The sequence below is a fragment of the Petaurus breviceps genome, unplaced genomic scaffold, assembly GCF_028583685.1.
Source record: "Petaurus breviceps papuanus isolate PSGF00001 unplaced genomic scaffold, PetGlider_PUasm1.0 140, whole genome shotgun sequence".
NCBI lineage: Eukaryota > Metazoa > Chordata > Mammalia > Diprotodontia > Petauridae > Petaurus > Petaurus breviceps.
Window position 1 is genome coordinate 35,273,263 of NW_027185698.1, and position 14,685 is coordinate 35,287,947.

Here is a 14,685-nt window from a genome sequence, read left to right on the forward strand (position 1 = left end):
AACACTAGTGAATATTATTAAAACCCTTTTAAGTCCTCTTGTTGGAATATTTTAAGGATCCGTGATCCTTACGCTTCCTAATCATTTTATATGTTAGTAGATGGCCTTCATGGCTTGCTGAATCCAAAGAAAAAACCCTTGGTGTCCAAACATCTAATGATGAGCTTCCCTCATGGCCCCCAAAAGTGCATTTCATAAGTGATATTATTAATCAGCATTATTAGCCTACTTTACAGACAACTAAGGCATGAGATTTAAGTGACTTCCTCAAAATTTAAAAAATATGGAAAGCCTGAGATAAAGATCATTTCAGGTAGCTTCTAAATTACCAAAGATTATTTTCTTCTGTCTCTAGCTCCATTTAAACCTTGAATCATTATTCAAGTACAAGCTAGAGAAAAATAAATATATCTGATCAATAATATTAACAAAAGCACAAAATCTGAATTGGAAGAGAGCTCAGAGATCAGCCTAAAAGGGAGCATGATGTCCTCTCTAATAGTCCAGGCAGTGACTTCTGGGAGCCCACATGGCAGAGTAAGCAGTAAATTGCTGTAACTTTCCCCTATTCACCTCCAAACAGCCATAAACAGCACCACAAAACAAATCCTGAAACAGCAGAACCAGCCAAAAGATGGTCTGAAACAATCTTATAACCCAAGAAACTTAGGCAGAAAAGGTCTGTCTCACTCAGGTAGAAGGGGAGTGCTGGCCAGGACAGGAAGCATCCCAGCAAACCAGAAGCAAGTCCCACCTCAAAAAACCACTGGGAGGTCTTGAGCCCCAGTGTGGTGGAGCAGGCAAGCGTCATATGCCTCAGCATGGCCAGGGGGGTGGGCAAACTCCAGCTAGAAGAACTGCCACATGCTTCAGTATAACTGGGCAAACAGGCAACCTCCAGAAGCCAGATATCTTTCAAGAAATTATCAAAGAAAACTGCCCTGATATTCTGGAACCAGAGAGCAAAATAGACATTGAAAGAATCCACCAATCACCTCAGGAAAGAGATCCCAAAATAAAAACTCCAAGGATCATTATAGCCAAATCTCAGATCTATCAGGACAAGGGGAAAATACTACAAGCAGCCAGAAAGAAACAATTCAAATATTGGGAAGCCACAATCAGGATTACACAGGACTTAGTAGCTGTAACATTAAAGGATGAAGGTCATGAAACATGATATTCCAGAAGGCAAAGGAGCTAGGCTTGCAACCAAGAATCACCTACCCAGTGAAATTAAGCATAATACTCAAGGGGGGGAAAATGGTCATTCAACAAAACAGAAGGACTTCAAGCTTTCACAAGGAGACCAGAATTGAACAAAAATTTGATCTCTAATATCAAGACCCAAGAGCAGCCTAAAAAGGAGAAAAAAAAAAACATAAGGGATTCAGCGGATCTGAACTGTTTACATTTCTACATGGGAAGCTGATACTTGTAATTCTTAAAAACTGTACCATGAATAGTACAACTAGAAGGAACGTGCAAAGACAGAGGGCATGCATATAGGGCAAATTTGAGGGAATAGCATAAAAGGAATGAGAAAGAGGAGCATACTGAGCACAGAAGAAAAGGAGAGGCAGAATGAGGTGAATTATTCACCTGAAGACGCACCACAACCTATCACAATGGAGGGAAAGGTGGGAGGCGGGGCAATGGCACTGCTTGAATCTTACCCTCATCAGTGTTGGCTCAGAGAAGGAATAATATCACAATCAGCTGGATATAGAAATACATCTTACCCAGCAGGAAAGTAGGAGGAGAGGAGATCAAGTAAGGGGGGGGGGGAGTGGAGTGATAGAAGAGAGGGAGGACTGGGGGAAGGCCACAGACAGAAACCAAATACTGTCATGGAGGGAAATGATGAAAACAAGAGGACAAAAAAGGCAGTAATCACAACCGGGAATGGAAATGGGAAGAACTCTCCCATAAAATGGAAGCAGATAGCAGACTGGATCAAAAACCAAAATCCTACAATATGTTGTTTACAAAAACATACTTCAAGCAGAATGACACACAGAGTAAAAGTAAAGGGCTCGAGCAGAATTTATTATGATTTAGCTGAAGTTTTTAAAAAAGCAGGTAGTAATCCTGATCTCATTCAAAAAAAATAGAACGAATTAAAAGAGATAAGGAAGGAAACTATATCTTGCTAAGAGGTAGACAATGAAGTAATATACTAAACATATATGCATCAAGTCATAAAACATCCAGATTCTTAAAGGAGAAGTTAAGTGAGTTAAGGGTTCATGACCAGACAAGAGATAGAGAATTACAAAGTGTAAAATAGATAATTTTTATTATATTAAATTAAAAAGCTTTTGCACAAGCAAAACTAATGCAAACAAGATTAGAAGGAAAGAAGAAAGCTGGGAAACAAACTATACAGCAAGTATCTCTGACAAAGGCCTCATTTCTAAAATATATAGAGTACTGAATCAAATTTATAAGAATACAAGCCATTGGTATTTGATAAATGGTCAAAGGATACCAACAGGCAGTTTTCAGAAAAAATCAAAGCTATCTATAGGCATATGAAGAAGTGTTCTAAATCACATTTGATTAGAGAAATGCAAATTAAAACAACTCTGAGGTACTACTAGTTCAGACCTATCAGATTGGCTAATATGATAAAAATGGAAAATGACAAATGTTCTAAAGGATGTGGGAAAATTGGGACACTAATGTGCTGTTGTGGTGGAGTTGTGAACTGATCCAATATTTCAGGAGGGTAATTTGAAACTATGCCCAAAGGAAAACCAAGTTGTGCAAACCCTTTGATCCAGCAATACCATCACTAGGTCTATATCCCAAAGAGGTCATTAGAGGGGGGAAAAGATCAACACGTGCAAAAATATTTATACCCTTTTTGTGGTGGTAAAAATATTGGAAATTGAGGGAATGCCCATCAATTGGGGAATGGCTAAACAAACTGTTGAATTGAATACTTATGCAATAAGAAATGATGACCAGGCAGATTTTGGAAAAATCTAGAAAGATGTACACAGAGCCACAAAATCATTGTACACAGTATCAGCAACATTGTGTGATGATCAACTATAAATGACTCATCTTTTCTCAGCAACGCAATGATCCAAGACAAGTACAAAGGACTTACAAAGGAAAATGCTATCCAGATCCAGATAAAGAATTGATGGACTCTGGATGTGGACCAAAGCATATTTTTTTCACTTACTTTATCATTTTTCATGTTTTTTCCCTTTTGATCTGTTTCTTCTTTCACAACTGTGACTAATATGGAAATATGTTTTACGTGATATACATGCATAACATATCAAATTGTCTACCATTTTAGGAAGAGGGTAGAGGAGGAAAGAAGGGAGGGAGAAAATCTGGAATGTAAAATCTTGTAAAAATGAATGCTAAAAATTATCTTGACATGTGATTGTGAGAAAAATAAAATACTATTATAATGTCTAGGGGTATTATAATACCCCCAGACAAGGAACCATTTGGCCACTGGGTTCTCAGTTCAAATCCTGCTTTTGATGTTTACTACCCTGTGTGACCTTGGGAAAATCAATCAACATCCCTGAGTCATAGTTTACTCATCTGAAAAAAAATGAATGGTTTGGACAAAAATGGACTAGTTACCGATGTATTCATTATTGATTGTAGCTTTGTTCTATGATATTGTGGTTGGCAATATAGTATCTCTAGTATATTCCACTATCCTTATAAGCCAATATCTTTCTGTTAATCTTCTTCAAAATCTGCAACAGTCTCAATTTCACTCCTTTTTCCAAGAGGCCCATCTTGAACTAGCTGAAGTTCCCAAATACAAGGAAATCAAACATTCCTGGTCAAGGACTCTATGTATTTCCAACCTTGTCTTCTGAATTGAGGACTTAAGATCTAACATTAGGTTTCACATAGCACTTAGTATTTATCCAGAATGGAAATGCTTAATAAGTAAATGCTAAACCATTTATAATGCTTCTGAAACATGACTGATTATTCCACAACTAAGTGGGGATGCTTCTGTCTTCAAAATGATAAAACATTAAACAGCAGTCCAAAAGGTAAAATGGAAAATGCACTGACTAGGGAGTCAAGGGTCTGGGTTCCCACTCCAGTAATGCCACTATTTAGCTGTAAGACCTTTCCTCTGAGCCTAATCTTATGTGTAAGATGAGGGTATAATATCAGATAGCCTCTAATGGCCCTTCCAAAACTATGACTCTGTGATCCCGGGTCCCTACCAGATCTGCCATTCTATATCCTAAGATCCCTTCTGTCTCTCAAAGAGTGTGTTATATAATCATTTTATGTTCCATTCTGCCATAGCCCACATTCCATGCTTCAAGGTCAATTCTTACTCTAAAATTCTATGCCTTGAGATCTCCCAGTATTAACATGTTAAAGTTCTAGTTTAAGATCGACAGTACTATGGAGAAACCCAGTTCTCTATCATGCCAGGAAAGCATGACCCCTACACTCCCTACTCATAGACTCTTTAAGTCTCAGTTCAAGCATCATCTTCTACTCACAGCCCCCAACAACTGCTAGTTTCCTCCCTCTTTAAATTACATTGTATGGATTTTGTATTGACAATACATGCTAGTATGTGAATTTATTGTCTCCCAGAATAGAATATAAATTCCTTGAGAGCAGAGACTTTTTTCCCATTTTTTTTCTTTCTATCTCCAGCACTTAACACAATGCACTAGCATCACAGATTTAAAGACAGAAGGGGCCAGGAGATCATCAAGTCTAACTCCCTTATTTTATAGAAGGGAACTGAGGCTCAGTTATATTAAATAACTTGTTCAGAGTCACACAGCTAGTAAATGCAAATGCCTAATTTATTATAATGCATAATTTGAACCTAAGTCTTCCTGATTCCATTTAAGTACTTCCTCCATTATATTATGTGTCCCTCTTAGTATTTGCATAATTGGTCTTCAATAAATGTGTTAATTATGGCCTTAAGTTCAAAATTTCAATTCACATTCACTACATGTGAAATACAGGTTTTCTTTTCCCTTAAAACAAACAAAACAAACTCTGATAAAGTATTTGCAAGGGCTAGAGGGGACACTATATGGGTTTGTATACTGAACATGACAGTCACAAATTAAAATAAGCTGTAAGTTTTCCTTTTAATAGGCAAGAAAAATTCACATAAAAAAAAACTAGCTGTGGCCATATATCCTGCAGGAAGCAAATCCAATAGCATTCTCCAAAGCAACCACAGGGAATCAAAGCATTTTAATTTGACTTAAGCTAATGAGTATTTACTCTAGCAAATGTATCTTCTGCTGATGAGATTGAGGCCAAGTCAATTTTTCCATCCACAAATATTTTAAGGGTCCACTCCCACCCCATTTTCAAGATGTAAGGAGTATAACAAAAAGAGGGATCTGGTTCACATAGCGAGTTGTATATTGCTAATTTTTAGATCTCTTTAGGGAATAGAGGGGTTATGTATGTACACACACTAAACTCTTTATGAAAATTTAAAAAAATAAAATGGACTTCAAATATATGCAAATCATGAAAATATATGAATTTCATAGGTGACATAGATTTTTAAAACAAGGAATACAATTTTACTTATCACTGATTACAAAACAACAAAAGCACTGCTTTTCTAAGGCTCATGCAATAATAAATTGTAATTTACATAATATAAAACAGTGCCATTCTATAGAAGAAAATTGGTAGTTCAGCAATTACATGCTAAATAAAATCAATATTTTTTACTCAAAACTGCATAACCTTGGAATACAGCATCATTTTTTTTGACACTGAAGTGCTCTGGGTATTTTATTTCTTGTAAACACCACTAATTGCCATGTCTCAAAGGACCATTTCCCTGTTTGTTGTTCCACTGACTGGTTGTCAGGCTGCAGGAGGATGGCTACATTCATTAATGACAGCCTTATGAATCATTGTCAAGGAACACACTTTCCAACCCATTACTGCACGTTGGCTCCCCTCATAACCATCAATTATACCTCTATCAACCATGCTGGGTGTTAAAGGTTAAGTACTCAATTACCAAGAAGTAAAAGCCACTGTTTTTAACTTCTAGGCCTAAGACATGGAGATTTAAGAGGGTATATGTGTATATATGTACACATATACAAATATTTGTGTATATACATGTTTTATATGTATACAACATATCTACATATATAATATTCATACATATGTACATGTGTATATATCACTAAAACAACATAAGTATAAAATAAAATGAAACACAATGATGCAACATGGCCTCACACATTTTAAAGATAATATGTAAATTAAAATAATAGACCTTCAAAGACAAAATCAAGTCTTTAGCAAAAATTAACTCACTTTCCAGGTACACAACATTAAATCAATGTATAATATACATATATATATACTTTTAACAAAAGTTACATATTAATAAACATTTTCATAAATGATGTTTGGATATTATTATGACATGAATATTTGTGACTGTCTCTTTATATAGGGTGAATACAAAGTCACAAGAGAGCTCCCCAGTTTTTTCATAGGTTTTGAGGATTAAGAGCTGGAAGGGATCCCTTCATTTTATAGAAAGGGGGACAGGGACAAATCAAACTGAACTGGCAACAAATACAGGTTCATGAAATTTACATCTTGAAGAAATCTAAAGGCCCTCTAGTCCAAACTCCTAATTTTACAGGTGTGAAAATGAGAATCAGTGCCTACAGAACTTCAGTAAGGTCACACAGGTATTAAGTACCAGGACCAGGACATGAATTTAAGTCTTATGACTCCAGATTCAGTGTTCTTCCTACGAAGAAAACTGAAATAAAAACCAAGCAATTTTCTTTGGCCACTCATATGAACTGAGCATATTACAATGTTCTTCAATACCCTTTAACTACAAAGTAACTTTTGCCTCATCTTGACTTTCCAAATAGAAATTTACATTAAAATTTGCCAATGATGTTTGAAAGTAAGGCTCTCCTAGGGAGAGAAATCCTCTTTAAAGGAGCATACAACTTTTTGAGAAGAAACTGTTTTAAAGAATATCTGAAAATTCAATCTATACTTACATAATTTGAACATTAACCTAATTCTGGGCACATTCAATAAATATTTGTCCTCAAATCTTTGTAATAGACTACTGGGTATTTCCCACAGTATTAAGATCATTTGAACTTTAATTTTCTTTAAACATTTCAAGCCATAGATCACTGTCTTGTCTTATATTTGTTCCCATTTTAAAAAATACAATTAGTAAAAAAAATATTAAAAATGGCTGACAAAGATGTTTTCCCTCACCATCCATGCTTGACATGTATTGATGCAAAAATTCTTAGCACAGTAAATGGACAAAGAGGCAGGCATACAATACGCGAACAATAAAAATTCTTCATTTCTATTGAGTTCATTTGTGTCCCCTCTTCTTTTGTGCATCCTGTATCAACCAAGTCCGTCTTAATGGGAAAAGCCGCCACCTCAAATTAATAGCATTTCACTGAAGCACAAAAAGCACACACACACACACACACACCCCACCCTACCAACCCCAACCATCTACGTAGGGCTCCTTACCTTCGTGTTTATAGGTCATTTCTTGGCAGCCAGAAAAATACAGACACACCAGGGCACAGAGACAGAGGAAAAATGAGAAGTACAATACAAATAGGATATATTCCATAGTGCAAAGATGTATAAAAAAAGCACTTGGTAATTTAGCATGTGCTCTTTTCTAAAAGCCACATAATTTGATCAAATCTTCTTTTGATTCTTTCATGGTCAATTTAGAGGAAACTAGTCCCCAAACTCCAGGCTTTCCCCCAATTCCTTATTGTTATTTCTTTATCATATAATATGCATCCCTTGCAATTTTGTTTGCTTAGTGATCTGCTTTAAAGTTCTGGGAACTGATGCAAATGGCTGAAGGCACACTTGAATCAGAAAAGATGCTTGGTCATGGAATGCCTGGCATCCAGTGAGTCCAGCATGGCATGCAATTAGCCAATTTGTGTGGTCTTGCTGCTGGCAGGATTGTCATAAGGAAGGATACCCAGGCTTATCCTTTGCAAGGGTTTTTTCTCCGTTAGGTGCCTTTTCACATGGAGGGCTCTGAGCTCCTCCCCAGCCTTCATCTCACAAAGACCTGCGCAGGTCGTCAGCAATAATACTCCATGCTCTGAAACCTCCCCATGGGGATTACAGATGGGTGCCATGGGGAGAGGCTCTGGCAACGGTAACCGCTTAGGGGGTTCTGTCTCCATTAGATACTGAAGGAAAAATGAGGGGCTTTGTTTGCTTATTTATTTGTGCCAGAGGAGAAGGAGGCAAGAGGGGGATAGAGATTTTCAGAGAGATTTTTTAAATGTGTTTCCCTCAAATCCTTTTTGAGTCTATGCAACTGACATAACTGGGAATTTTTCACCCTGCTTAACTTTAGGCAGATCCTTAAGCAAACAAATCTTAGAAGAGAAAATAATTGTTTTTAAACATAACCTTAAGGGGTGGCTAGGTGGTGCAGTGAATAGAGCACCGGCCCTGGAGTTAGGAGGACCTGAGTTCAAATCCAGCCTCAGACACTTAACACAAAAAAAAAAAAAACCTAGCCATGTGACCTTGGGAAACTCACTTAACCCCAATTGCCCTAAAAAAAAAAGTAACCTTGAGAGACAGTGAGGGGTAATGAATAGGGAGCTGGCTTTAGAGTCAGGATCATCTGAATTTAAGTGCCATCTCTGACATATTCTGAATGTGTAAACTTGGGCAAGTCACGGGCTTTCAGGGACCCAGACAATGCATTCTGATTACAAGTTAAAGAAGAAGTGCTAACATTTAAGGAAGGAGTGGTCTCTTCAATGAATTCCTTACAAAAATAACATCCCAGGGCGGCCAGGTAGCACAGCAAGTAAGAGCACTGGCTCCAGTGTCAGGATGACCTGGAGATCGAATACCGGGCTCAGACACTTAGCATCCACCCAGAAACACCTGGCCGTGTAACCTTGAGCAAGTTACTTAAGCCCAATTGCTTAGGGGAGGCCAGGTGGCTCAGCAAGTAAGAGCACCGGCTCCAGTGTTGGAATGACCTGGAGATCGAATCCCGGGCTCAGACACTCAGCACCATACCCAGAAATAACTGGCTGTGTAACCTTGAGCAAGTTACTTAACACTGATTGCTTTAAAAAAAATAAGTAACATCCCAGGTCAGGACCAAACCAAAACAAAAGCAATTGTCAAGGGAGCCATTGCTGGACCCCATTAAGAAGAAATTGATAATTTAAGTTGGAAAATATTTTAAGGTCTTTGGAGCATGCTGGAAAAGATCTATGTGGCCATCCAGTACCACCTCCAAATGTAAAGAGGATACTAAGTTCTGGAGAGGTAAATGAGTTGTCCAAGGCCATACAGCTAGCAATTTGTAGTCTAGGATTTGAACCCAGATCTTTTGATTCTAGAGTCACTCCGTGAGGAATAGTCATTAGTCTCGGTTTGAACCCATCCAGTTACAGGCAGTTAACTATTACATGAATCAGCTGGTCTCATTTTCATGCCACTCTGATTGGTGTCAAGCACTTCCCTAGATGGAGTCGCATTTTTCTCTCAGCAAATTTTGCCTAGGGGTCCTAGGTTACTACTTACTATCTACGTGATATTGGGCAAATGGCTTTTCTTCTCTGGACCTCAGTTTCCTCATCTGCAAAATAATGGGATTAGACTCTCCACCTCCAGAGAGAGAACTGAAGAACTCCAAGTGAATATTGAAGAATACTTTTTTTAACCTTTTGAAACATTTTTTCTTCAGTGTTTGTGTTTTCTTTTGTGATGTGGCTAATGCAGAAATATGTTTTGGATGATTTCACATGCATAACCGATGCCATTTTCCTTTGCCCTGTCAAGGGCTAAGGAAGGGTGGGAGGGAAGGAGAGAATTTGGAACTCGATTTTTAAGTGAATGTTAAAAACTTTTAAATGTAATTTGGAAATATTTAATAAAACATATATGATGAAATTATAATTAAGTTAATATTTAATTAATTAAATATGATATTTTAAATTAATAACAAAGTAATAAAAATATTTTTTTAAGTAAGGGGATGAGGCTAGCTGACCTCTAACATCCCTTTCAGATCTAAATTTTTGTTCCTAGTGAAATATTACTATGTCATAAGGAATGATGAACATGAAAAACTCAGAGAAATGGAGAGACTAACGTGAAGAGACAATAGGGTGAACAGAACAAGACAATACACACTGACTACAGCAATAATAATCAAAGCCAACATGGAATGACAAAATAAAAACTGGCCAAAGACAATCATCGATGTTGGTACCATGCAACCAAAGGTAAGGGATCCACTGCTGCTTTCTGGTCTAACCCCTAATAATTTTGTTTCTTCTGCACATCCTTTGTATTAATTTATCCCATTTCAGAATACAATTGCTTCTCCTGATCAGGGATGAGCTCACTTTAGTTTCTATATTCAAAGATTTAACATAGGGCCTAACACACAGTAAGTATGTGATAAATGCCTGTTACTTTATTGATTGATTTGTTGCCCTTCCCTAACATGATGTCTGGCATAAAGATGTACCGTGTTTCCCCGATAATAAGACCTATCCTGAAAATAAGCCCTCCCCTTACTGTGTAAGATTTCTCTAAAATAAGCCCTCCCCCGAAAATAAGCCCTACTGAGATTGCTACTGTAGTGAAGGTGATCCGCTGTGCTACACGCTACATTACGGTACCCTCTGTATGCACCGTCCCCCCCTCCCCCCCCGGTGAAACGTACACCGCGCTCCGAGCTGCATCCAATCAGAGCTGCAGCAGTGAGCGCGTCACCCTGTTCTTCCCCAGTGATTTGCTTGCTGGCGCCATTGAGAGCAGTGCCGCGGAGGAGAGCTGAGGCAGGACAACATAAGCCCTCCCCTGAAAATAAGCCCTCTGGTGTTTTTCTTTCCAAAAAAATAATAAGACAGTGTCTTATTATCGGGGAAACACGGTAGTAAACAAAGGCTTGTTGAACTGATTCAACCTGAAATTCAGAGAATGTATCTGAATGCATAAATGTATGTACAAGAATGTATAAATTGTTTCTTTCAATATTTCTTGGGAATGTCTGCCACATCAAAGCATTTGCTGTATCAGATCAAAATTATCTACTTTCGAAGATTATATGAATACATAAATGAATGGTTTGGGAAAAAAAATAAAACAAGAATGGGGATATTTTCATTTCTATTTTGCAGGGCTCTGGATCTAATTAGATCGTGTGTGTCCATCCCAATTTAAGAAGGGAGTTAGCAGCAGCAGCAACAGTATTACTCTTTTTCTTGTCTTCTAAACTCTTTAAGTCTGATAGGATAATGTTTTGTATCCTTCAAGATGCCTTGCACAAGGGTATGCAGAGTGGATTGCTCAGTAAGTATCTGCTGAATTAAAAGACAAGCATGATTCAGAACCGAATTTCACCTCCCAACAAGGAAGATGCTTGACTTCATTGCTGACTTTCCCAGTTACATTCTGGCATGTGGTCTTCGTTTTCTTCAGAGCATCAGAGAGCAGTTCTGACTGTGAGAAACAGTATGTTCTGGCTTTGCTTTGAGGTTGAGGGGAGGGCTTTTTGTGTCTCTTTTTAAGTGGCAAGGATTTCTGGGAGAATTCTACAAATCTCGTATATATAAAAATGTATAGTAACTTGTTATAGTAGCAAAAAACCTGGAAACTATGGAAATATTTACCTATTGGGGTTTTGAACCAGGAAGAAATATCTTTATAAGTTCCATGCCAGCCTCAGACACTAACTAGCTGTGTCACCCTGGGCAAGTCACTTAAGCCTTAGTTTGCCTTAGATCTTCATCTATAAAATGAGCCAGAGAAGGAAAAGACAAAAATTTAAAAAACCAAAAACCTACTCTACTATCTTTGCCCAGAAACACCCAAATGGGGCCATGAAGAGTCAGAAATGACTGAAACAACTAGCAACAAAAATTGGATAATGGCTAAACAATTTGTGCTATGTGAATGTAATTTAATATTATTGCACCATAAGAAGTGATGAAATAGGAGGTTTCAGAGAAAACGGAGATCTAAATGAACCATTGAAGAGTGGATGAGCAAGACTAAGAGAAAGCAATTTAAAATAATGACATAAAGAAAAACAATTTTGAAAGACTCAAGAATTCTGAACAATTAAATTATAAAACATAATTTCTGAGGGCCATAGATAAAGCTACTTACCCTCCTGACAAAGAGGTAATAGACACATATTCAGACGGAGGCATATTTTTGGATATGGATAATGCTAGAATTTGCTTTGCCTGACTATGCATATTTGTTAAAGGAGTCTTCTTTTACTCTAAATTGGGGGAATGATAGGGGAGCTAGGTGGGGGATAAATTAAAAACAAAAAAATAGTACAATGAAAAAGGAAATAGTATAGATCTTTCAATGATCCCCGATATAAACACTTTTACAAGTTGGATATTTTCTGGTTAGGCTAAATAGCTGTCAATAAGAGAAAGACACAATTTAAAAAATCAAATTCCTGTGTCATCCAACAAGAACTGGAAGGACACATGATGCCATAGTGTCCTCTCTGTTCAGTACTCCCCCCACTACAATGGACAAAAATTTGTCACAGCAAGTTAGTAATGTTGAATTATATTCATGAAATGTTTCCAGACATTTATGATCAGAAAATGAGGTGGGTTGTTCATGTAGGAAGTTTGAAGGATAACAAATATTTATTCCAAGTGTTACACTAGTCACGAAGTACTAAAAGATGGACAGGAGGCCTCCAAAAGACTAAGAAGATAAATATATTCTGAAGACGTTTTATTGAGGACACAGACAAAAAAAAATCTCACCAGAGTATAGAATAACCACAATGGTCTCCTGGTTTCATCAAAGTATCAAAATGTAAATAATCTTGAATGACACCTAGTAAGCAAATTCATGTTCAACAAAAATGTATCTATCTACAATAAGCAAAGCATTATCCTAGGTTCAGGGCTACAAAGATAAAAAGAAATGTAGCCCTTGGCCAAAAGGAGCTTACAGCTTAAGAGTGATAAAAATGGGGTAATGATGGACCTCCCCTATAGATAGCCTCCATCTTGCTAGAAAACTAGGAGGTTTTTCTCATAGACCAAGAGAGAGGAGTTAAGGGTAGGGTTAATCCATTAGGGGCTTAAGTGGAAATTTAGAAGACACAATATGAAGGATGTGTCAGAGAGTTAATAAGAGATGATGACCATCATTGCTAGAAGCAGCTAGATGGATAGTGCAGAGGATAGAGCACCGGGCATGGAGTCAGGAAGACTTGAGTTTTAATCCAGCCTTGGACACTAACTAGTTCTGTGACCCTGGGTAAGTCACTTAACCTTGTCTACTTTAATTTTCTCATCTGTCAAATGAGCTGGAGAAGGAAATAAGCACTCCAATATCTTTGCTATGAAAATCCCAAATGGGGTCATGAAGAGTCAGACATGACTAAAAACAACTGAACAACTATTTCTTTGCATCAATGAAAAAGGAAATAGTAGAGATCTAGAGATCTTTCGATGATCCCTGATATTTGTATTTAGGTGAGGCTTAGTAACAGAAATTTGCACTTGATTCAGCAGCAGCTCTCAATTGACTATCAAGTCCTTCAGATGATAAACATTGACCAATATATTTCTCATACAACTGGAAACACTGCCTAACACCAACTTTTCTCTTGAATTTTGGGTTTTATCTTCATGAAAAAGATTTTATAAATTACCTAAATACAGGTGTTCTTGACCCTGTGTTATTCATTTTATTTTATGCATTTTAAAATGTTATACAGTCAAGGAGCCTATAGGCCTCACCAAACTGCCAAAGGGACAAGATTAAGAATCCCTGCTCTAGAAGGATCTCTGTAGGATGTCCCAGGAGCATCAACCAAAAACTTCTATAGGCAACCTTAAAGCATCCTATCCAGTCAAAGAGGCTAATGAAACAGAGTATGTATGACTTCTGTTTCTTTGGGAGTCTATACCAGCCTCTTGTTAGTTTGGGAGCTTCCAAACTAACTTCATTAACTTCGGGCTATCAATAAAGCCCTGGAAGATAAGAGCCGGGCTGGGTAGGCAAAAATGACTTGTGTACCTACCCCTCCCAAGGTGTTCTATCAGCTGGGACTCCGTTGCTAAGAGACGGGTTTCAAGAAAATAAAAGGAGGGTATTTTCCAGAGGAATTCTATCTCCTACTAGTCCTAACTCCTTCTCCTCCTCCTCCTCCTATTACTACTACTACCACTACTACTACTGCTACTACTACTACTACTGCTATTACTACTACTACTATCACTACTGCTACTACTACTACTACTACTACCACACACACACACACACACACACACACACTTTTCTCATTTTTGAGGAATACTGGGGCTCATTCTGGCCAACCTATTTTGTGACATAAAATTTTAATCACTTTGAAATATTAATGATTTAATTCCGAATTTAAGTTCATATACCCTGAGGCTTAAAGACATAACATTTAAGTAAGATTTTCATCAGTAAATAATAACAGCTGTGTCACATAACATGGCAAAATAATTTATGTTTATTTCTGACATCTTGGGAGCTATAAAACTGTCTGACAGGTGCAGAAATTTGCTTATTTAGTCTATTAGGCCTTTTCTAAGACTATTTCATTTATTTCTTAGCATAAAGACATCATAATATCTATCC

At 37.4% G+C, this 14,685-nt stretch overlaps 1 protein-coding gene across 1 annotated transcript in view; it reads right to left on the reverse strand.

The window, feature by feature from the left end:
* The window catches only part of LOC138147548 (janus kinase and microtubule-interacting protein 1), a 200,392-nt gene that overhangs the window by 16,134 nt on the left and 169,573 nt on the right, over positions 1–14,685 (reverse strand). The window lies entirely within an intron of this gene.